General features: G+C 41.5%; 1 long non-coding RNA gene across 1 annotated transcript in view; it reads right to left on the bottom strand.

The window, feature by feature from the left end:
- Positions 1 to 24,617, bottom strand: part of LOC130181525 (uncharacterized) — a 59,130-nt gene extending 34,513 nt beyond the window's left edge. Inside the window, exon 1 of the long non-coding RNA XR_008829586.1 lies at positions 24,548 to 24,617. This is a non-coding gene — a long non-coding RNA (uncharacterized LOC130181525). The remainder of the gene's footprint in view (positions 1 to 24,547) is intronic.
- Between the last annotated feature and the right edge of the window lie 1,314 nt (positions 24,618 to 25,931).

Raw genomic sequence — 25,931 nt, 5'->3', positions numbered from 1 at the left:
GTAACAAAAGAGTGTTAGTCTGAGCAGAAAGGTGGTGTGGCCTGACACTGTGCAGACACCTGTGTGATATCACAGCAGAAGAAGTGTACATTGTGTACGTCTGTGGTTATACGTTATGCAGTAAAACGTGTCTTATGTCTTTCACTTAGACAATACAGTACCTGTGCAGGACATTTTAGTTCATTCACACTCATATATGGTCTGACTGGGTTTTTGGCTCAGATGCGATTGTGCAAGATCAAACTTCCTCCCAATGTGCACCTGAAAGTCTCTGTGCTGTGTCAGTATGATGAAACAGCGGCAGCTTTTGTTTTGTTTAAAACAGCAGAATAAAGTAAAATCGCTGATTACATTTCATGCAACACTGCAAAGAGAACAATCAAGCCTACTTATCTTTATATCTACTGGCCAGTGGGTCTCCAAGGCTTTAGTTTCTCACTGGTTTCAGTCGAGTGTCTATAGAAGTAAAAGAATTGAGAGGCTTCACACACACAGGAAACAAAACTACGTAATCCTCTGGCTCTGCAACCGTCAACGAATATGTTTTTGAACTTTCGCAAAAGTATTCATCATCAGTCGTCATAGTTGAGACTATGAAACAATGAGACATGATGTTGAGTGCAGCTCCTCATTCTGACCACTCTTCACTCCTCACACATCTTCACTTCAGTTCCCCTTTCCTGTTCTTCCTCTCTCTCTCTCTATCTCTCTCTCTCTTTTACAGTCTTCAGGAATGTGAGGTCTCCTTAGTGATTTATAAACATACACATAATAAATGGGAGGCTGTAGTTTAAGCGGTGATGAAGCATTCTCTCTCTGGGACACAGCGCTGGCCTGCGTGTGATTTAAAGGGCTGACATTTATGGCTTGCAGGCCTATTATTCAGAGTGACTGTCTGTGTACAGACCAGCGTTTTACAGCGGCTACACAGAGGTGAGCCCAAAACTAAACTAGGATCTGACACAGGCTAAACATCCAGTCAGAATACTACGGTAACATATCACGTGGTGCTAAAGTGGTGGATGTCTGACATGGATGTGTGGTCACAGCCTCAGTTAATCTTTCAACGGAGTGATCTCATGGCACTGTGCAGGGATTTATATGTCAGATTTCACAAATTCTGAATTCTATTTTCTACTTCCTCAAAAATAATATCAAATTCTCCCAGTGACAATGGACTGTATGTTACCATAACTGAGGATATGCACTGTGTAACAGTACGCTTACAGCAGTTCAACATTAGCTGGTTATTTAATCATGAACTGAATGCTCTGTTGTTGCCGTTCTGCTGTATTGTCTCGCGTGCTGCATTAATTATAAATGTTTTGTATTTGATTGCAGTGCAAAGTAGGACAAAATTATCCATTTCACAGTTAACTGCTACTTTGTTTTCACATAACCCATAACCTGCCCGCCTGCCACCAACGTGCAGTGGATTGCAATCGACGACTCAGCGGCCGACATCACTATCTGTCCAAGATAATAGATGACAATAATGGGAAACTGTCCCTAAGCACTCGTTTGGAGTCTTCCTGCCCATTTACTGATACCCTTCATATTTAATTCCCCTCCTATAGCCAGGAAAACAGACACTTTAAGTCCATCTAGAGGGAGCACATTTACAATAAAAGGCCAGCTGAATCCTCGGCTCACGTTTCCTTCTAACTGTGGCAGGACATAAACCTTCGAGCCAGACCTCATTTTCTCGGCGCCATCTCCTGAACACTGCTACAAAAAATCAATAAGGCTGCACACAATCCTCTTAACTTTGGAAGCCATTGTGAAAATGTCTTTGTCGAAAGAATATGGGGAATATCTTTCTTCTTCTTGCTTAGGTTTTTTGTGTCACTCTGATTTCCTTTTAATAGTCAGACGGAGTGTAGGCCCTCACTTGTTGCTAAATTAGCATCTAGCCGTGTGTTCTGCCCGTATTTTCTTGACACAGGTCTATAACACAAGCAGTCTGTTGTTGTGCATTATGGTCACTGTAACTCAATTCCTCCAGCTGAGCAAGGAGAAATAATTCAATCGTGTTGCAAAGATAAAGATCCCTGGAGCAGGGCGGAGAGATCTGCTCTGCCTGTATCAAGTTATACTCTGGAGATTAGCGCATAGCATGTAGCGTTTAGCTGGTAGCTACACTGAATCAATGCTGACTGTGATTCACATAGTCAATAAAGAAGGCTGGCTTATTGTATCACACCGTTCACATAGGTTAAACTGTCACAACATAACACAAGTGCTTTCATAAAGACTGGAATGGCTTCTGTGTCTGTGTGATATGAAGTCTCACACATCCACAGGATTTGAATGTTGGCTTTGAGGTTTTGAAAATGGCTTTGTTAATTCGGGGATACGAGCATCACACGCATGAACAGATATAGCAAAAGATAAGATATGATGAGATAAGAAGCCACCAGAGAAACTCACATTAAACTCATTCTAAGACAAAAAAACTTGTTTTAACCAAATTCAAAAACAATGGTATCACATATACCATTTCACGAAAACAGTAAGGGTTAGTAAACAGTAGAAAGCAGCATGGAGGCCAGTGACTATTAAGCTAATTTTCACCGGCTAAGGGCTGAAATTTAGCGTGTCCACCTGGGTGTCATGTTTCCATCACTGCTGATCGGAGCTGGAGCCGATAAATACCCGTGACTGCTGCAGAGTGATTTGACCTGGGATGCTGATTGTACCGTTTCCCACTGAAGAAAAACAGTCAGATGTTAGCGGGTCTGGGTGGGTTCAATGTCCAGTGTAAAAGGGGCTTAACTGACCCTTTGAACATTGATCCATATGGGATCCAATTCTATTCAATATAAATAAGATGCTGAACTTTGATGTGGCTTTTTATAATAACAATAACGTGATGGGCCTTGTTCGCAGCAGACATTCAGACATGTCACAGTGGGGAAACCACAGACGTAGTTAATAACATGATTAATGGCTGCATGTCCATCAGTGTCGTATTTTACTGATGGACCAAACTGAAACAGAGCTATTATTAATGATTTTAATTCCACTTGTGGATTTATTGTTCTAAGAGGTTAAAACAAGTGGTGTGAAGAAAGATCTACTGCAAATGTTACTTTAAAAAAGTGATATTTTACTACCGACCACTGTTACAATTGACAACATGATGTCTGAGGTTTGGCATCATTAAACCCTATTTCTTAGATTTTGTAAGTGATGAAAAAGTATTTTAAATCATGCTCAGAGCAAAAAACTGACCTATCTAATGGCACGTATAAATAATATATCTTAAGCAGCCAGTGGCATAGATTTTAAAAATAACCTTGCAAACCTTGCGTGGAATGTGTAAGATCTTGAAAGGGGAGCCTGGGCTATATATGTGTGTGAGCGTGTTCGCATGTATTCGTGTGTGTGTGTGAGTGCATATTTTTCCCCCCAACAAAACTCCCTCCAGTCTCTTGCACCCTCAGCATCTATTGCCTTCTGCTGTACATCACTCTGACAGCAGGGACTCGGGCAGAGGCTCCAGGTGGACGAGGTCTTCGAGGCTGCCTCGCGTGATGGACAGGAAGAGTCTGGAATTCCCCCAAACGGAAGTAACCTCAAATTGACCTCATCCAGTCACGACTTGCATGACCCCTAAACTTATAACCCTTGACCTCTGATGCGTGATTCCGCAACACATAAACAGAAGAGGGTCAAAAATATTTATGAAACAGCTGCATTTGTCTTCATGCAGCTTTCATCTGGTTTTAGGTTTAATTCCAGAGTAAGAAACTTACATTTAGTAGCAGATATTTTTGCTTGAACTACAGTCGTTTACAGATTACTTAATGGGAGCACTATCTCTTTTATGTGTTTCATCTACCTATCTTTTTTTAGTTGTTGCAAATTTTGTTTTATTTCAGAATGAACTACTTAATTTTGGCCATTGACATGAATAAACCTGTGTAACGTTTCATAAACATGTCTACAGAATATATTCCTTTACTCTTCAGCCGCAGTAAATCTCTCTTAGTCTATACAGGGTTAAAAGCAATATGTATGCTGCAAGCAGAAGCCACTTCTGCCCAGAGCTGTGCAACAGTGATATTCTTCCCCCAAAAATAAATGACAATGCAACCAGAGGTGGCACATAAATTAAAGTGGCAGCGTGATTGATGACTTGGAGAACAGCACAAAGGGTGTTTGAATCGCTTTTTGGTAGAACTAGGGAATATGCATGTGCACAAACACACCCACACACACACACATATATATATATATATATATATATATATATATATATATATATACATATACATATACATATACACATGTACATGTATACACACATCATAAAAAACAATCATGTCCACACATACACACACAAGCTCAGACACCATTTGCCATGTGTAACCACATCAATCCAAAACCCTTTGCAACATCCTAAAATACACCCTTGAGAGCTGGAGAGAGGGAAAATAACAATAGAGAAAGTGCGTTTGCACATGGTGTGTCCATGTGTGTGTACTGCAGCCCAACCCCACAACCCCTAAATGAGCTCCATGCAATATTAAAGGATGCAAAATTAGTCTGCAAGCGAGGATGTGCTTGGAGCACCATTGGTAAGTGACCCACCAATGGCACCATGGGAAATAAGCAGACTGGGCGTACAAACGCAACAAAGACCAGTGGATATTGTTCCCCCTATTCAGCCTATCCATCACTTACTCCACAACATGTTAATTCTCCTCTAGACCACGAGCCATCCACAGGGTATAGCTATACAACCAGAGGGGACAGCGGACCTATTGACCATATCACCATGGTGACCATTTACAACCTACGTCAAACTCTGGGTGTGTTTTAAATGGTCACTGCTTCATTGGCAAACTGACCTACACAGGGATTTGGTCACTAAGAATAAACTCTGACGAGTGACGTGCCAAACCTATGTACTAGACATCTGCAAGTATCTTGAGTAAGCATTTGTTCTGATTAACCTTCCTTTCACAGTTATTTCCCACCTCAAATGTAAAACACATTCAAAAAGAAGCCATGGGAATAATTTCCAGAATAAAGTTCCAAATATTCTTGGACATTGATCTCAGTGTTCATGTTGCAATAGCAGAGAGGATCATGAAAAACTCATGAGTGAGCAATAGCGCTAATGTGAAACAAGTTAACTATGAGAGTTGGTTTTAGGTCTTCGGGGGCGATTCCAACTAAAGTCTCCAGCCTGAGAGCCAATTCCACGTCAAGTCTTAAGTTCCTCAGAGGACAAGTCCAAGTCGAGACACAAATCTTCAGAAACAAACTGAAAGTGAAGATGTAAGCCTCAAGTCTGAACGCTAACTATTACAGTAGATGACTTGGCATTTGAGCTGACGTTCTTTCATTGCATAGGTAATATTATTAAATATCCAAGGTGAAACCCCAGTGCAAGGCTGTAATTTCGTAGGAATCAAGCCCGTTACAGATCTCAGTCTCAAATCCTCATTTTTGTGACTTCAGTCTCCCTTGAGTCCAAGTCTTAAGTCACCTCTCTGGAATCAGAATAATCACTTATCTGACTTTTCCTTGGTGATTTAATACTACAACAAACACAACAAAGTGATTTAAAAGAGTCGACTTGGAAGGCAACAACATACGTAAACTATTGGAAGTCTAATGGGGTGGGGGGGCTGTTGCAGCCTGAGATTGGAGGAGCACTTTAACACAACACAATGTTCCACGCTGTGGGGGCGTGTAGTGTTAACGAAGGGGGCAAGTCAGTATGAGATCAGCCCTCACCTTGGAACATGACAGGGTCTGGTTTTACTGCAGCTCTTAGTGCCACTGAGGTGATAGATAGATAGATAGATAGATAGATAGATAGATAGATAGATAGATAGATAGATAGATAGATAGATAGATAGATAGATAGATAGATAGATAGATAGATAGATAGATAGATAGATAGATAGATAGATAGATAGATAGATAGCACATGGCGCTGTTTATATTTGTACATCATGGTGGAAGACGGAAGAAAGAGCAGTGAGAAAGAGTGGTGAAGAGGAAGAAGAGGTGGAGGGCGAGTGTACAGTCCAGCATTGTCTTTTATAGCCCCATTCCAGCAGATGAGCAGCATCAATCTTTACCTCACCACTGGGATAAGGCCAGGCTGCTGCTATCAGCAGACTGGGAGTGGGAGGGCACATAACAAAAACACACACACACACACACACACACACACACAGAGGCTTTTGTACAGCTATCTTTCTGGGGACCCGTCATAGACATTATGATTCCCTAGCCCCTAACTCTAACTGTAAACCAAGTGTTTTGGTCCCCACAATGCTCCATGCAAGTATAGTGGGTTCACAGTTTTCAGACCCTGCAAATATAGTAAAACAAAAACACACACACACAAGCGTAAATACATACTGTACATTTATGCCTGCAGCGAGACAGACAGAAACAAGAATCACACACAGTGACCAGTCTATAGTTGCGTTCATATATTACTAATCTGTTTTGCGCAGTCTGTTCCGGGGAAACATAATTCCTGCCAGGATTAGATTCAGTCGTAATGTTTTTCCAGTCAAGGTTGTAGCTATTTTCTTGTACCACACGCAAGTGCAATCAATATCAAACCACAACAATGATCTTTGGCTAAACTTAACTAAGTGCTGGAAGTGCCTCAACAGAAAAAAACTTAATTAATGTAAAGCAGACATCACAGGTGAAACAAATGACTTGTCAGTGGATGTTTTCCTCATATGGTCATTAAAAATGCTGATATAAAATTCAATTCAGGTGGCATTATATTTCTTTCTAATGTACGTGCTGATGAAACTTTGTAGTGTATTAACATGATTTTCAGTAGACAGCTGCTCCGTCTCCCCCCCACACACACACACATATAAGCAAAGACGTGTGTCTCTGAAAATGGACATGCAAAACAAGAAGGCGACAGATGTACATGAATGCAGCTCACTCACACACACACACACACACACACACACACACACACACACACACACACACACACACACACACACACACACACACACACACACACACACACACACACACACACACACACACACACACACACACACACACACACACACACACACACGTGCAGAGGAAACATTACAGTAATTGACAAATGAGCTTCAGAAATACAGGAAGAGAAATGTTGTCGTGCTTCGGGAACATTCTGTCACGCACGTATCCGTCATGTGACGACACACGTCACAAACATACAATGACTCATGTGCCACATTTGCCTTAAGACACACACTTGTACATGCAGCAAATTAATAAGGCACAAGAGATGTTGGTGTGTGTGGTGATGGCGGTGGGGGTGTTAGAGTGTGGGGGAGGGAGGGGACCAACACACAGCAAAATAGGAAATGTTTTGAATTATACATTCCTGCCATCAGTGACAAATTGAGAGAGGGATTCGTCATAAATCATAAGCATGCCGCGCTGCCTACCGAGAGAATTGCTTGGTGGGCAGCAGCCTGAGATTTAGGAGTGTGTTGTTGCCTGGTCTGTGGCTCCAGCCTGCAGCCACACCTGCACCTATACTACTCTCCTATGAGGTGTATGTTATTTTCGACAAACATCAGCTGACAGTGTAAAGAGACAAGTCTGGAGTCATTCCTCTGTAGTGCTCCTTTGTCACCACAGCAGTTTATGTGCAGTTTATTTATTTCATGTATTTATCATTATACTTATAAAACATTGTACTGTGTACAGCTATATACTATAAACCTTTTGTTTGAAACGCAGAGTAACACTTTTTCTCTTTGCTGTTGCTGCTGCACTTTGAAAAAAGTAATTTTTTGTTACTCTTTAAAAAGCACATTTTAATTAACGCGTCATGTTGCACAATCTAAGATTACAGCTGTAAACACAATTAGCTCTTTTTATTTACAGCCAGCTGTAAACCGCAGTAAATTAGTCATGGACTAATGCAACCTTGGTGCACGAGCAGAAAATTGTTTCTTTATCATCAGCAGCGAGGTACAAGTCTTTCAGGGCTTTTTTTCAAGCTATGATGACAACATGCATGTGTGGTCTGGAGCATGTGCTTGATGTTTTTTAAATAATCATGATATGTAGTTCAACATTTGCAAAGGCAAAATTTCCCAAGAGATAATAAAACGTCATCTGCAGAGGGTGTGAACAATGACCTAATACTTAATAAAGGCGCACTTCATACATATGTTAGTATTTTAAGACACAAGTCATTAAAAATGATAACACAATAAAAAGGATGATTTAGAATTTTTTCGCTGTAACCCATAAGGTGACACTTTGTCTCATCACACATACTGACATGTAGCCCACAGGACAAAACAACATCAGCTGTATCTGCACATACACCGCAGCAGCTCTGTCAGTCTATTTAATGTAGGTTTATGAAGAGTGGTGACTTTTCTCACTGCTCGTGTTTTGGTTAACACCGGAGTAACTCTGTGCAGCGCCTCATGTCTGGAGCATGTTCTGTAGGCAAGACACACCTTTAGACAAAAAAGGGGGTAAAGCTCACAAAGAGGAGGCCAAGAGAAAGACAGACTTCATCCATCACGGCAGCTAAACAAACAGCAGCACGACGACTGAATGGGGCAGGGTAGAGAGAGCAGAGATGACCACTGTGCTGTAAGGTGTGTGTGTGTGTGTGTGTGTGTGTGTGTGTGTGTGTGTGTGTGTGTGTGTGTGTGTTGCCCACATCTGCAGGGAAATGACCACCAAGCTATATTGTATGTTTTAATGTGTGTATTTTTGTGTGTGTGGTCATCTGCTGTGAACAGGAATGATACAGTGCCCATAAGCTGTTGACTAAGATGGAAGTTTCCTATCAAAAATGCAAGAGTCTGCACACTGAGTATTTACGTAAGATTTACGTACTGAATATCAGCTTCACAAGGTGTTTAAACTCTATTCTGTGGATAAAAATGTGTATAAACCAGGCTGAGGTTAGTTTACCCCCCACTGCATTCACAGTAAATCCAAAACAAGGCATCCACCATGACACACGCTTGAGTTCAAGCGTCAACAGAGGCTGAGGATCTCTGGTTCCCAGCACCCAGTGGTCCATACTGAACGTCTGTTGTCAATAAATAAATCACCGATGAAGTCAGACTCCCGTATTTGCACAGTGATTAAAACTCACGAGCCGAAGCGCTTAAATGAACCTAAACAAAACAAACGGGCGCAAAGGTTTCACACACACACACACACACACACGCTTGCAAGGTACACACAAGTATGTGGACGAACGCTGAGCTAATCTCAGAAAAAAGACGTGCATAGGCATTTACTGTGGGCACAGAAACACACTGTAGAAAATTATAGCAAAAAGAAGCCAATATTAGTTGCTCACAACACACTTTTTTAAATAAAAAGAAAACAACAAAAAAATGCTATTGTTGTTTATATATGTCACCTATACGCCAGGTGTGATGACTTTACACAGTCCATTATAAACACCATAGTACAGATTATACTGTGTTTATTATTTCTAATGAATTATCTCTCATTTTGCAGAAGAAAGTGTGACGTCAGTTTAGAGAATAAAGACATCTATCACAGTTTTTTGCAGTTTTTGCCTGAGCACTGCTTTAGCCCTCTGTGCCCTGACGCTCCGGTGCCAACGACAGCGTCTGGCACTCTTATCAGCTCCAAGGTTGTTTCTTAGTTAGGAATGTGCATTTCTGACTGTGAACACGACTGTCTACATGATCCTGTTTTTATCTGGAGTAACTTTTTATCAGCACCCACTAGCTTTACCATCCATCAAAATTAGCAACTTATGTCGCTGTTTTCCTGATTCATCAAAGCCAAATCTCAAGCAGCATGAAACTGCAAACCCCAGATATCCTGTAACATAAAAGGACACCAGCTGCCTCCCTGTGTTAGAGGAGACACTTTGTATTTTTCTCTTTATTTCTGATTTATGTGAAATTCCAACACCTGTGTGTAGGGCTACATTTCAGTTTGAGGAGATGCTACACTCTTTCCAGTGGCAGCTGTATCAAGCCTGGACTGAGGGTGTGATTTCCACCGGGGCAAGTATACGCACTCACAAGGCTCTTTGTTCAGGAAAAATAAAATCTTTCATCATATGACACTTCATATTATTACTTACAGTAAAGAACTTCAACAGATCACTAGAAAAGGTGAAAATATTTCTGCGCCGCACTTTGAGTTTATCCAGTTTTATTTGAGTTTTATCAAGTTTTATCCGAGACTTTTTCTAAGCTAATTAAACATATTGCCCGAGAATGTAAAAATCATTTATATTGAAGAGCTGCTGCTAAAAGTCTCCACATCTTCCAACCAGACTGCGACGCAATTTGATGAGAGGTGCGTCGACTGGCAGATGGGAATATCGCACAGAGCGTTGAATAAACGTCCCTGGGTAAATAACCGACTGCAAGACACACCACACCTTCCACCCGCCCAACCCCGAATCCCACTGACTTAATCTCCGCTCGAAGCCTCATCCAAGAGCACCGTCTCGCTAACTATCAGAGGGAAAATCAAATATTTTGTTTTGAGCTTCACTAATATCAGCATTTTTTACTCCACCCCTAATGGCATTTTTATTGATCGGCTTCTAAATGGCGGGCCCCATATATTTGACGGCACTCATTTAAAGTAGAAGTGAGTAATAGCTGTCTGAGGAAAGGCCGTAAAGCTGCGTTTGTGTGTGTGTGTGTGTGTGTGTATGTGTGTGTGTGTGTTTTTTATCGTGCTCTGTCATTGGGGTATGGTAGTAAGGGAAGAGAGAAAGAAGAAAGAGAGGAAGGAGATGAGGGGAAGAGATGGAGTTTTTAATTTACTGAGCACAGGAGAGTAAAGGGGGAGAGGGGGAGGAAGTGTGAGCGAGGTGGAGTAAGACTTTAGGAAAGGTGGGTGAAGGATAAGCAGTAAAAACACATTTTCCATACCTAACAAAATTCGTACTAAAGCATTTCTGCAAACGCAACCCGTTTCACCTACACACGCTCATACATCACCTCTCCGCTTCGCAAACAAACCTCACAACCCCCTTTCTGTCCCCTCCTTCATCTCCCTCTCTCTCCATCCCTCCATCCCTCTCAGGTCATCAGCGAGCGAAACCACAACAAAGGGGGGCCGTTGCCGCGGTGACCTTGGCTGTGACATCATGTGGCGGCAGAAAGAAATGAAGCCATTAGGCCGAGGCAGTGCTTGCCCATAAATCAGACTGTTTCCAATAAGCTGCCTTAATGGTCATCCATCACCCCGCCAGCCAGCGCCCTCCGCGCCCAACCGCCTGGGGAACGGCCACAGGGACGCAAGGAGCGGGGGGTGGGGTGGGGGGTAATAATGGGGGAGAGAGAGGAGAAACAGCCCGGGTAAAATCTGGGGGATACGGGAGGAAAGTGAAAGGAGAGGAATAGCAGTGATACGGGAGAGAGAGAGGAGGGTGAGGAGCCGAGCAGAGATGGGGGAGAGAATGAGGGGACAGACATGAGGGGCTGAAGGAGAGGCCTAGATGCAGGAGAAGGGGGAGGAGAGATGGAGAAAAGGGGGTGGGGGGGTCAAAATGGGGAAATGACAGGCTAAGGAGGGCAGTTGAAGAAAAGAGATGGAGAGGAGAGACAAAGGGAGCAGAGGGGGAGAAGAGGAAAGGTGCAAGTGGAAGAAAGGAGAGTTTTAAGGAGAAATGGGGGGAGATTTGGAGAAGAGATAGAAACTGGGGGAGCGAAGGAGAGAGACAGAAGAGTCCCGTATCAACTGAGGTTAACAAGGAGAGGAGGAGGTGGAAGAGAAGAGAGAGAGGACGAGAAAGACAAATATCAGAAGAACAGAGGGACACGACGACTGAGAGGAAAAGGAGGAGATCAAACAGGCGAGCAGGGAGAGAAAACTGATGATGAGAGAGCAAACAAAACAAGATGAGGGTGATGATCCAAGAGAGCAAACAGAGAGAAACCTTCGGTAATGAAGGGAGTGAGAAGAAAAAGAGGGAAAGACATTGGCCGTGTTTCCATCTAGGTGTGTTATACAAAATGTGATGTGTTAAACTAGATGTCCAGATGCTTCGTGGTCCCACAGCGCCAGGCGAGGTGTGAGCTTCGACTGTTGCTATGCACCTACTCATGATAAACGCATCATCACCTAAACATGTTTTTACTGTAAATCTTCAACCCTGTGTTCTGTGGCTTTAATCAGTCAAATACCTGTTACATAAAACTGCTTTTCTAGTTTAGTCCTGGTGTAAATAAAATAGTCACCAGCCAAAATTAAATTAGAATAAAAATGCTTTCAATTTCCAACCACACTGATTTTTTCTTATGTTTTCTATTTTGGGCAGAGGTCACTTTTTGCGACTTTGCCTTAGTTGTAAATTAAGCCAACCTTTTTGCACATTTTCTGTTGCGTGGTGTAAAATGTGTCCAGTACATTCTGGCACAAAAGTGACAGTGACAATCTCCCCAGTCCTAAGTGCTAATTGAAAGAGTTTTTCCACTTTCCCTTTTCATTTAGTTTCTGTCTTACTTGACTTAATTTGCTACTTATAACCATTTCTTTCCTCTGGGTGTAGTTTTCATTCATGTCGCTACATATTCCGTTCATTAACATATTTATTTGTTCCAACCCAGGCTGACAGCATTTTATAAATTGCAGCATTTTAAAAGTTCGCTAATATTCACTCGACAATCAGATGGAAAATTACACAAGTGAGACAAAATACATAGAAACCCAAGGAGTGAACAGAAGTATATCACATGAAAACATCCTTGTGCTGTGGAAACATCCGTGTGTGCCAAACCCCAAACCCCTGGTAGCTAACCATGGCTGCAGGAATTACTCCACACACTCCCAGTAGTCATGTCATCAGGAACCTGGTGTAACAGGCCCTGTCTGTAGCCCACACCACACCAGCCTCTCGCTGAAAGGTTCAATCTGACTTATGACGCCTGCAGTCTGCAATTGTGGTTCGGCATCCTTACTTTCTCTCACTGGGTTGTTGTTTTCCTACCTTTTTTTAGTATCTTCTATCACAAGGTTTGTTCCTGATCCTCACTCTGTTTTCTCAAGTGCTCTGACTCTCTCTTGTTCTCTCATATTTTATCGTTTTATTTCCCTTCTACACTGCTCTTTCCACTCTCTTCTCCCCCTCTCTCTCTTTGTGTGTGTGTGTGTGTGTGTGTGTGTGTTGTCCGTATTCTCAAGGAAAACGAGAGCCCATTTTGGCCAAAATCAACTCACCCAGAAGTCACTTTACAACCCGTGCTCTTATGAGCCCTGTAAATGTAAGCTGAAAAATGATGTGTGTGGCGCGGCTCTCCTCTTAGGTTTCCCCAAGTACAGCAGCCAAATTGTTTTCGCTAGGCACTACGAGAGGCATTATCCATCATTTTGAATGAGCTCTGTAATTGGGATTATAGGAGCAAAAGTGCAAAAATTGACTTTGAGAGTGATAGCATTACAAGTGGGCCTTTCAGATGAAATAAGAGGGTGAGTGTGCACTGTATGCTAGTGTTTTGGCACATGTTGGGTTAACACTGTATGTGTGTGTGAGTGTGCTTGTGTGTGTGTGTGTGTGTGTGTGTGTGACAGCACTTCAAGCACCATGTCTTTGTATAAACATATATTAATGTGTATGTGTCTTAAACTGTATGTTTTTATATTGAGCACATACAGGCCGCTCTGGATGTATATGTATTTACGCAGTGTTGTGTCTGTATATGCCGTGTATTTACTGAATATAAGTGTGTATATTTGTATTTCTAGCACACTTAAGGTTTAATAGTCAGTGAACCCCCACCTGCCAAATAACTGATCTTTGTTTAGCGAACATTTAGAGGAAGGTTTAGATGGACCGCTGACAGTACTTAGGTAGATTAGTTAAAAAGCTGCCTGCTTGTTTCTGTAGTTTGTCTCAACTGCTGTGCTCATTTTTGGTGGATGAATTTAGTTCTTAAATCAGTCTCTTTCGAGAACAGGACACATCAGACAACATTACTGACAGAGACGTAACTTTACAAGCCTTTTCTTATTAACAGTACTGCAACAGGTCAAGCGGCTAAATCACCTTTTGAACGAGAGATATTTTGGTCAGCGAGCGGAGGAAACTGTTTTACTAATCAGTAGATTCAGTGTGTGCTCCCTCAGACACATGAAGGTTGCTGAATAGGACTGTACATTGAAATATGTCCACTCGTTATTAAGTTTTTATCCGTTGTCTAAAAATGTAATACATTTCGCCATTTACTTTCTTTTTTTTCTTGCTTTAGCCTTTTTTAATCTAATTATATATATTATAAATTTTCCAACAGAGATACAGACACACACACAAGCTCCAGCTCTCTCACTGCAGCACATTCATTTAGAACGACAAGCATCTTCATCGATGGTATTCAGTGATATTCCATTACCAGACATTAATGGACTTCTGCCAATCAGAGGAGAATATTCTTAGTGACCATGGTATGAATACACAAATAGGCCATGTTTGCCTCTGTGTGTAGTTTTTGTCCGCAAATGTATGAAGCTTAAGTGTGTTTACCTCTGTGTTTATGTGTGTGTGTTTTACTATAAGTGATCTACTGTGGAGTGTGTGTACAGAGCAGACAGGCAGACAAACACCAGCTCAGCGGGTACTATTTTATTCATGGTGGGTAATCCCTGCTCTGCACCTCCTTAATCTGCTGCCATGGAGTTTTTGTCCAGAGTTCAGCCCCACTTCACCTCCACCGCCTCATCCACCCTCACACTTTCTCTGCCCTCCCCTTCATCCCTCAAGCCTTAATATTAGCTTGATCTGTCAATTAGTTTTCCTGACTTATCAATTATACTTTTTAGTGTATGAAATATCAGAAAATGCTTCTTGATTGACATAAAACAGAGAAAAATAGCAAATCCTCAAATTTGAGAAGCTTGAGCCTGCAAATGTTTGGCATTGCTAACTAATTTTTCAGCTATTAAAATCTTTGTCAAATGATTTTCGGTTGCTGATCAATTATTCAACTAACTACTTCAGAACTAGTTTTTCTTCAGCATCAGCATGAATAATAAGGAGACACAGGAAAGACAGATTGTCAATGTGACGCCTGAATTCAGTCAAATCTGGAAGAAACAAACTTTTACTGAAGTGTGCTCAAAATAAGCAAAGAACTCAACTAAAACAGATGTGATTTCTTTAGTTAATATGTACACGTCTTTTCCACACTGGTGTCGGTTTATATTAGTACTGGATGTGGCTTCCGTGGTAACACACATTTGAACAGTTATCCAAAACTATCAGATGTGGCGAGCACCTTAGAAAGGAGCAGTAAAGCTTGAGGCCTGCAGTGTTGGCTTTTATTCTGCCTCTTTCTCTCAACCACACTTTTTCCTTTCTCTCATCTCTCTAGGCACCAGTCTTCAGTTATTATCCCCCTCACACACACACACACACACACACACACACACACACACACACTGGGGACCTCGGTGGCCCTTCTCAGCTGGTACAGAGCCCCATATGCTCTAACTCCTGTTGTTATTGTTGTTGTTTGGCTCCCCGGCTCATTTGACGTGTGGACCCATGACAGTGTCCAGGACCCCTTCCAAGTCCCGCCTGGTGCCCCTTTGTGAGTGAGTGTGTGTGTGTGTGTGTGTGTGTGTGTGTGTGTGTGTGTGTGTAAATCAATGAGCCTTGTTTTCTAGTACAAGGATATGATGTTGTATCTAATTGCATGTTGTTGTATCTGTGTTTTTAGGCTCTGTGTGACGGTGTGTGTGCTTTATAGATTTAAAAAATGTATGTTCATCAGTAGTCCTGTAAATGAAGTTATTTGTGTGTGTGTGCTGTTGAACTCTTTCTGAGGACCTTGTGTTAGACCTTCAGAGTGAGGACATTTTTGGAAAGTGAAGATATTTTGGTCCTCACCTCTTCAAAGGGCTGTTTGGGGGTTAAGACTTGGTTTTAGGGTTAAGGCTGGAATTAGGTCTAAGTTAAGTTTAGCACTAGAGAATGCAATGTGTCATTGAGTGTGTGTCTATGTAGGAAATAAACTACAACAAAAAGTATTCACACAACCCGGTGTGGATGGGAAGCCACCCACGTTGCCACCACTCTCTCTCATACACAGGCAAACACGTACAACACATAGAGTACATTATATAAAAGGCAATATTTTAAATGATTTGACACCGATGATAATTTTACAGTCACACTGATATTTTCCATAACCGTCATGCATTTGATTTATGGTAAGTGGGTAAACACCACAGGCTCGTTATAATAGCAAACGCTAAATAAAGAACGGTATTTTTTAAAGCTACGCAAACGCTTATCTTACTTAACCTTTGTTAGTGTGATTAAGTTCAGTTTCCACAGTAAGATCCAGAAAATGTTCTTTATGAAGCTACACAGGAATGTAGAATCAAGAGACATAAATAGGCTAAAGGGTGACACCAAAACATGACCTTACAAATAATTTGTGCTACTGTTTGGAATTCTCCCGCATGTAAACCCAGGGAGGTGAGTCTGCACAGGCTTACATGTGATTTTTGGCCATCTGTCCACTGAGCATGCCGCCCACATTGCCTCTCCACATTCTGATGAGCTACAAGGACACATTATCTCCACTTAGCCCTTCGCCACTTGGCAACTGCAAGAACCATAACAACCAGTCTTTATGAAAACCCACTTTGAGCCACAGCTCTTATTGCCTTTGGAACATGAGGCAACACACTCAGGGCTTTCCAGACCTTCCTCCCTTCCTGGTTGTGCCGAGCTGCGCCCTTTCCAAGACCTCCTCCCCTAAAAAAGTCTTTGGTTTTCATTGCTGTAAAAATGTATTCAGGGAGACATTTATCAGTGAGCTGCCTGCCACTGGAGACCGCATTGGCGGCCATTTTACTGGCCTAGTCAGGGAAAACAGGAAAAGGGAACTTCACTGTAACAGAATGACATTTACATGTATATTTACATTTAGTCACAGCTGTTGCCGAATGAAAGCAATCCCATGCGACTGAGTGGGAAAACTAGAAAGGTCACAGCCTGCTGCATGCACTATGAGTTTATTAGCTTAGCTTTAGTGTTAGCATCATGCATAATCAGTCGGGATTTAGCTCTTTAACTTTTGTTTTGGAAATGGGAAAATGTTTCACAGTGACATTACATCATCACGCACGATTTTACCATATTCATCCGCACACTTTTTAAAGATACTAGCTTTGAAAGTTTGAAACGCAGTTATTTGAGAGCCATGCTTATTGAACTGAGTAATACTTTTCTGATTTTAGGTTGACACACTTTAAACAAACGCAAACAAAGAAAGGGTTTTTCTGGGGCGTGTGAGGGTGTGGGAAAAAAACGAAAGAGAAAATTCAACTTGTTTTTGAAAAATATTATAATATCAAGAAGCAGAATCTCTGGAGCAGCCAGGATGTTATGGTCTGGACATGCTGACCTGTTTTAAAACTAAACCAGCAAACATTAAAATTCATGACCCTAATATTTCTGTATCTTCTCTTTAAGTGCTATTAAATATTAGAGATGAATATAGTACATGTAGGAAGGAACATATGGAGAGACTTATTTTGGTCTGTTTTTTTATATTGGGGTGAGATTTCCTCATTTTGCAGCTTCTCTCCTCTTTAAAGAGTAAAGTGACATTTCATAGTTTTTTCCTCAATATCAAAGCAATAAAAACTGACTGTTGAGTGAAAGGAATGCAAAATGCCTGCTGTGTTTAAGTCTGAGATGTGATGCTCATTTCCCTCATTTAATGTGTTAGTTACATAATTACTTCTTTCCTACAAAGAACTGCAGCTGTGATAATTCCCTGTTAATTACATTAGCTAACACATTTTTTTTTTTTACATTTAAATAATTCTCCCAAATACATATCTCATCTCCAGAGATGCACATGGCAATGATTCAATTATGGAGTAGAGATGAGGAATTTAAAAAAAAAAGAAAAGAAAAGAAAAGGAAAAATACCGCTTGATAATTCAGTTGGCAAACTCTGGCTTCACCTTTTAGGATATTTAGGATCTGTACACTGCAGTTTTCTATTTATTTCCTTTTCTCATTGAATGCCATTGCCTCTGGTCACTGGAGTCTGAAGATACAGTTGTATTCGCTCTGATCCAGAGCTTTTAATGTTGCTACGCCTGCACACCGCTCCCTTCAACGGACACTGTCAATATCTGTGCAGAAAAACTCCCAACAAAATGATAAATGATGACTTCCTATTCACACATCCCTCTATGCATGCACATAAATCCTGTACACACAAACACACGTCAGCTTTTACACCCAAACACATATGCATATAAAGCACACCTCCACCAGGTTCCCTTCAAAATTATGCTTGGCCGAGTGCAGGCGCTGGCCTTGGAAACCACAGCTTCCACTCCCCCCCACCCCCCCTCCTCCCATCACCACCTCCAAACTCCCCTTCATGTCCCTCTCAGGAGCCAAAATGGCGTCCATAAATCAAGGAGCTAGATGTAATCTGCAGTGTCCAGAATGCAAGGGGCGAGGCTGCAGAGCATAATGCGACTGGTTCTCCATTGTCATTCAGACGCAGGCAGCAGCACAGAGAGCCTTGCCTGCACCTGATAAGAGTCCGCTCCGAGTGAGCCATAAATCACACACAGTGCCAACGGTCTCTCCACCGATTTCACACACAGGAGGAGAGACGGAGTGTGTGAGAGGCGAAGAGAGGGGAGAAATCAAGCACAAAGAGTACGGAGAGGGTGGTTTAGAATATGAGCAGTAGATGGGCAAAGATGAGGATGAAAATGTGAACATAAAGAAGAAAGAGAACGCTTTAGAGAGGAAGAGGAAAAGAGAATGCCAAGAATGAAAGAGATGACTGTGGAAAGGGGGGAGTATCAGGGTAGAGAGGAGGGGGGAGGGAAGGAGGGGGGGGGGGGGGTGATAGATCTGCAATTTACTCCCCTATCTCATCTGGCAAGAAGTTTCTCCACACAAAAGACCTGACCTTCAGGAAATAAACACCTCGCTCTCCCAGAGTGCTCTGCTGATGTCTGTGCTGCATGTCAATTCCATCACCGAGTCTCAGGACAGAACTAAAACGAATACACAGAGTTCTCAGAAAATAAACTCGTTCATCCACAAACAGTCCATGAAAAATACAATTTCATGGTTTTAATGAGTTGCCTCACACTTCATGTTTTGACCAGGTTTAGAATAATATTGGGGTTTGGTGGTGTGTCAGGTTATTTAAAAGGTTTCCGCCCCGACCACAAACCAACAAGTCCTTCAAATTAAATGACAAAATACACTCAAACATGTAAATAATTGATAAAGATACAATATGTTTGTACTTAAACTTATTCTGTAAAAATAAATCCCTGATAGGCCCGGGGCCCAGTCTTTCACATTTGGTTTTGTGGTCACTTGAACACCTAGGCTACGTCCACACTACTACGTTTTACTTTTAAAACGCATCTCTTTTGCTACATTTACACCTGCCATTCACACTATTCCAGAGTTTTCGAGTTTGTTTCCAGGTGTTTTGGACGGAGATCCAAACGGACGTTGGACGTTTTTGATACAGAGCTAAAACGGTTGTCTGAACTGAGATTGTTTTTGTTTTAAAACAAAAGCGTATTTGTGTGGACGTAGCCCTGGATGACTGATGAAATTGTGGCACAATCACCCTGCAGTATGACAATAGAGCTAGTTAATTATTCACTTTCCATTGAATAGATGTGGTTTTTCTTAAGAGCCCTTCGTAACAAAGTTTAATGGGTTAAGTTTCGTTAAGGGAGTTCTAGCGTTCCATCAAGATCCTGAATCCTAAATGAAAACAGCCAATGGTTTCGGGTATATTTTATTCTTTTATTTAAGTTTTATTACCTAATAAAAAACTTTAAATAACAGACAAACTATTTAAAACGTGCCATGTTATTTTGAATTTAAAACCCAATGTGAACGTGTGCATCCTGACTGCGAACACGTTCTTCAAGGCCAAATCAACCTTTCATGAACAATCATAAAAACCAACTTCCCTGGAAACCGAGTCAGAGAAAAACATTCAGCTGAGAGCCATCTTTCCTCCAGCTCTTCCATCTCAACAAGAGGTTTAGGTTTTTGTGTCTCATCCTAATCACTCTACCCCCATCTCTCCACCTCGAGTGGCAGCTCTCACTCACACCGTAGCCTCTATTCAATCATCCCCTTATTCCTTATTCATATGCTAAACCCCTATAGCAGAGCCCCTTTGGCCAAGCGCACTGTGAGATAGATGTTAACATGTGTAATCCCCCATTAACGCATACGAGACAACGTATCCTCCGCGGACGCCCACTCTCCCCCTGGGATTAGCTCTCTGAGAGTGGAGGGGCTGATGGGTAATGGTTCAGAGAAGCTCCTCTCAGTTTCAAAAGGCCTCCTCCCTCCCGCCCCCTTCCCCTCCACGCCTGGAGTTTGAGTCGAGATCACTGAGGGTAAGTGTGTTTGCCTAAAGGATTTAACTGATTGTGAGGAGTGCTGGAATTCATAAGGCATTCATTTATTTCTATCCAAAGCCCGACAGGAGCTGTTTAGATTTGTGCTGTAACAACAAAACACAGCCATTAAATGCTGCAAGTAATACAAAGCAGTTAATGTAGCGGCTCACTTTGCAGGTAGCAAATGTGACTCTTATGCTGGTAAAGCTCTACAGTGTCTGTGAAACATGTGTGTTACATTTGTGTCACCTACTTGAAGTTTAACTGCTCTGGCTTAATAATTACGTGAAAAGTGCAAAAGTTTAAAACCCTGTAGCACTAAATGACTGTTACTTCATGGGAGTGACGCTGTTACTCGTTAATGGCTATTTCTATTTTATTTTTTGGAGGCGATTATGCAATACATTTATTACTCATGACAAGAAAAACACTGAAGGAAGCAGGTTATTAGTATTTTGGATCACGATACCAGAGATGATACTATATAAAAATACAACTAAACTGCAACAGCAAATACATTTTGTAGGAATGTAATTGCAACCAGCTTAAGATTGCTATAAATGTAATGTTGTTCATTTGTGTAATTAGAAGGTTGAAAATACGTAGATACAGAACATATCAGTAAAATGTTCAAAGATGTTTCCTGCCAAAATATCCAATCTTGCAGTTCAATATCCACTTATTATTAAACCTTCTTCATGGAGATGTGTCGGCACTCACAGCACTTGGTTATAGGTTCGGGAAAGAAAAGTGCAGGAAACATTTGGTGACTTCAGACGCAACATGTTTATTTACATTTAACCCTAATCACATTCATTGCCTCATCTCATCTGAAGTGCTTTTGTTGCCTGAACCTAAACACAGACACAACTCTGCATACAAACCCTGGTCTCTGGTGTGACAGTTGTGTGGCTTGTACACCTGATACCCCCCCACCACCACCACCACCACCTCCATGGCCACTCTGCTGCTGTTAATAAATGTGTGCTTCAGTCATTGAAAAAACCGCACGTGATCCAGGCAACGAGTTTCCTGCAAAACTTATTTGCTGCTGCAGTTTAGTTGTATATTAATGTAATTTCTTGGGGACAGGTTGACGACATGTCTTCTAACAGCAATGACAGGTGAATGCACAAATGCAAATTATTGCAGGACCGTTTATTACAGAAAACAAGAATTTAAAAAAATGGAATTAACCTGAGGTTTTGCAGAATTTATCATCGATAGATCCGAGAAAAATAAACGATTTTATCACCTTTGCTTCCTGGATTGCACATCCTGGCTACTTGGAGTACTTCTTCTGTCTGTGCGGTGTCTGTGTGTGCTACAGGTGTCAGATCTGTTTACTGTGAGGCAACAAGGCAAATATATAAATATATATATATTTCCATGATGATGAAACCTGTCCTATCCTAACTAATCAGGATCCTAATAAACTAAACCCTTCTCAAATAAAATAAAACAACCTCCTGCAAACACTGATTATGTAGTACACAGCACTAATACTAAACTTTCAAGACCCACAATGGGGCCATTGGCAACACAAAAATGTTGTAATGTGTTAGGGATGCCGTCACATGACATCAGCAAAGTAGTGGTGTCCAAAAACCTGTTAATTGCAGTTGCCCTTTCACTGTGAGCCAAGTTCTTCACACATGAAAGACTGCACATCATCTGCACTGAGGACGAGCTCAGCTCAAACGGCGGTTACATCACGTCTGTGGAGTGAGACGCAGTTTTAGGTTGGCCTGTCTGCGCATGGGACCTGCAAGCATGCTTCATTGGGTTTCACATTATGTACCCTAATCCGGCCAGAGACTATCAAAGGAAACATTAGATGGAAGACCTTGAATAGTTTTGCGACATTGTAGTGCGCTCCTCCTCTTGGATTGCTTTCAAAGCACAGGCATGCCTGTTTCTGAGAGGAGGTGCTGATTTTCTGGCTGTTGGGTCGCCTTTGTCCTGCCGAAAGGAACCGGATTGTCTGAAGAATTTCTCGTGCTGGAGAAAGTTTTTTCATCATTTCTTTATGATTTGAGTGAATTCTGTAAATTCCTTTAACAGTTTTGGGGTATTTTATCTTTATTAATGACATAAAAAAACTGGAATGATTAAAAATGATACGCAGAAGAAAAAGATAAAGATGACAATGTTCATTTGAAATTGTAGAGTAGTGTTGGTTTGGATCAAGTTAAGATGAGGAATTACCTGTTAAAATCCTCTTATAACAGTAAAAACATTTATAAAAATTTGTAGGAAAGCATTTGAAACCCCAGAGGTTTTGTGGTGGAACCGCCCATAAATGCTCCCAAATCCATTCAAAATGACATCAACAAAAATATGAAAGTTTGAGGGTGTTGCTGCCTCGAATTGCCAAATTCCTTTCCTCCCTCCTTTTATACCTCCCTTACTCTCACTGGAAATGTGAAATTAGCTGAAACATGAGGACAATTACAAGAAGGCCTAGCATAAAGACTGGGGGACTGGGAAAATAAACTGATCACAGACCCCTGAACAAATCTGGTTTACTTTACAAAGCCTCCTCTGAACTCCTGCCAACATTTCCCCCGTCTAGATAATTCCTCCCTGAGCAGTTTCATGTTTACACCTTGAAAATCGCTGGATGATCAAGAGGAAAGAGACTCCGATGCATTCCGCTCCTTTGTTCTGCCAGAGGACGCTCGGCTGAGCATCACACCTCAAAAGTAACATTAGAAATATCTAATTGGGTAAAAGTATGCAGGTCATCCTTTTGAAGTTTTTTTTTTTTTTCCTCTTTGTGGCTTTGGCGCTCCCTCCCGTTTACAGTAAATCTGTGGGAAAAAACACCCAGTAAGCTATCTTCTTTGGTGTCTCTCATTTATGACTGGGTCCAGGTTTTTTTTTTTTTTTTTTTTTCAGTAGCAGAGACTGTTGAGGCGTTTTATAGCTTTTCTCATTACTGCATTTTCCAAACAGTGTTGGAGAGGCAGTGGTGCATGGTTGAATCGTTCCGGGCTACTGGGGATAACGGCAGTGCACTGCTCTAAGGGGTCCTGCAAGGGACATCAGAGGACTGCCATGTCAGAATGTAAACCAGCTTTTATAACATACTGAGAGATGGAAAAGAAACAATAAAAAGAGATGCAGACGAAAGCTTTATTTGTAAAACAGAAGCGAGGGAAGGCAACTCTGGTCTTAATCTGTTTGGTCCACGTCTCCGTGAAGACCCAATCTGTGCCGTGTGACTGATTTTTACAAAAGCACTGGATTATCGGACAAATATTGTGACTTACTGAGCTTTTCGTGACACAGCTGAAAGCAGAATGTAAATACAAGCTTTATATGAGATTTGAGACGGGTAAGTTTATATAAAATTACTGCTCAATTAATCAAACACTTTGAGAGCAGGATATCTCAACGTTTACTGACCCAAGTGTCAAAAAATTTGCCATCAGGGCCCTCAAACGATATACTGTAATTCTCAATGGTTTTGGTGGCCACTTGTCCTCTCATCTATAGCACCAGCAATAGACCTGAACAACCATGTGTTCACAAACACAAATATCAAAATCTAGCTGTTAAAAAACTGCACACGTTCATGCTCCCAAGAGGATAAAACCTTTCCAATTTTCAAAACACGCGAATTTTCTTCGTCCATCCTTCAGCCAAATTTCTCAAAACATGAGAGTGAGGTTTGCTGTGAATCATATTCACACTCACAACGCACTCCCTGACACGTATGAGTTATGTTCATATGCATCTATAAATTCCCAAATTATTACTCAAAGCAAAGAACGAGGAAGACAGTCCAGCCATCGCGACGCCTCATGTTGTTTTGTCATAAAATATTATCTCAAAAGAAGAGCAAAAAGATTTGTTTTTGTTTGGCACATTCACTATCATTATTGTTTTGTCTTTCAAGCAAACTTTTGCGAGGTCAAAATGTTGTCTTTGGCTTCTCCCACAAGCCCGGTAATGGAACATGAACGGCCTGCGGACACATGGTGCTTTGAGGTGTGCGAGTTGAGGTGGCAGCATATGGCTTCAGTGCATGGCAGTCGTGCACAAAACCTACAGTGTATGCCATATGTGAGTGTATTTTGTATGCTCAGTGTATACAGACTCGGAGCTTAATGGCTATAACAATTATACATACCTCCTCTGATCTTGTATCACAGAAGATTGGTTTCACTCCAGCATGATTCAATCAGTTGCAGCGTGTCTGCCGTCTCTGGAAAGATAAATTATGCCATTACTGCTCTGAACTGGAGCACTGTGCGCTTAGAAAACAATATAGCTACACTGGGCTTTAAAGGAAATCTCACTAATTACCCCCTTTTTGTTTAGGATAATATTGTTAAGTCATTCATCATTGCAAGGGGTGCCACCGCCGCTGAAGGATTATGAATAGCCATGTTTTTTGCTTTTGCTTCATGGCACTAGAGGTATATCCCGTATGTTTTGGCCTCTGGAGGAGAACCATCTGCAAAACTCAACAGCTACACTACAACTGTGAAAAGTACTGAGTGTTTACATTCAACACAGTCACATTTTACAAGGAGTTACTTATTCCTTTCCAATAAGGTGCAGTATGAATTTCAGATAACATGTTATTTTGTCATGGCTGTGTGGGATTTTATAATGACTATTACAACTTAACAGTGCAGCTCCACTGTTCTCGTTCATAAACACCAGATTTTTCAAATCACTTTACTACTTTACTTTATTACTGTAGAACCTGCATTGCAACATTTTACTTCCCCTCTGTGGCTATAGAAAACTCCCCTGACCAGCTCTATTTTTTTTCACACTCCTACTCATTTCATTTTGATGCTAGCATGTGATGGCGGCACAGCGTGGCAGCGCTCACATTTCCAATAAGGTTGGCACAATGTGGCTCTGGACTATTAATATCCCAGAATGCCATGGCCACAGTGGTGGCATCTGTCTTCTTGGGCCTCCCTCTTTCCTCCACCTCTCTCCCCCCCATCTCCCCCACCGCCGCCTGTCTCATCCTCCTCACCTCTACTCATCCCCCTCTCGTCTCCTCTCTCTTCCTCATTCTCCATCCCGCTCAGATGGAGTGTGCAGTCTTGCAGTACGACACACAGCTTGGTGAAAGGCAGTTGAACCGTTGCCAGCAGCCACATGCTGCTCCGGCTATTTCCATCTCTGAAGAGTAAATGAGCAGAAATTGCAGAATATGTGTTAACTTCCTTGAAAGTCAAGGCAGCTGGAAATCTTTAAATTTAAAACTCTAAAAATCTTTAACAGACGGAACAAGGCCAAAATGTCACCTTGGGTCACAAATGAATATTCATGTCAGCTAAATGTATTAATTTAAAGTCTCATAAATCTGCAAGATACTTGTTTTAGTTTTGCATGTGTGTCCATCAGGGATCTCTTTCCTGAGTTTTATTAGCCTGTGCTATTATTTTTTTTCTATCTCTCTTTTTTGCTTGTGTCTTATCCGTGAAATTCTTATTGTGTTATTATATCAGCTTTATGGAGCAGCAAAATGGACATTTATTTATGAGTGA

This window comes from Seriola aureovittata, chromosome 14 (assembly GCF_021018895.1).
Source record: "Seriola aureovittata isolate HTS-2021-v1 ecotype China chromosome 14, ASM2101889v1, whole genome shotgun sequence".
NCBI lineage: Eukaryota > Metazoa > Chordata > Actinopteri > Carangiformes > Carangidae > Seriola > Seriola aureovittata.
This window is presented reverse-complemented; position numbering and strand designations above follow the sequence as displayed.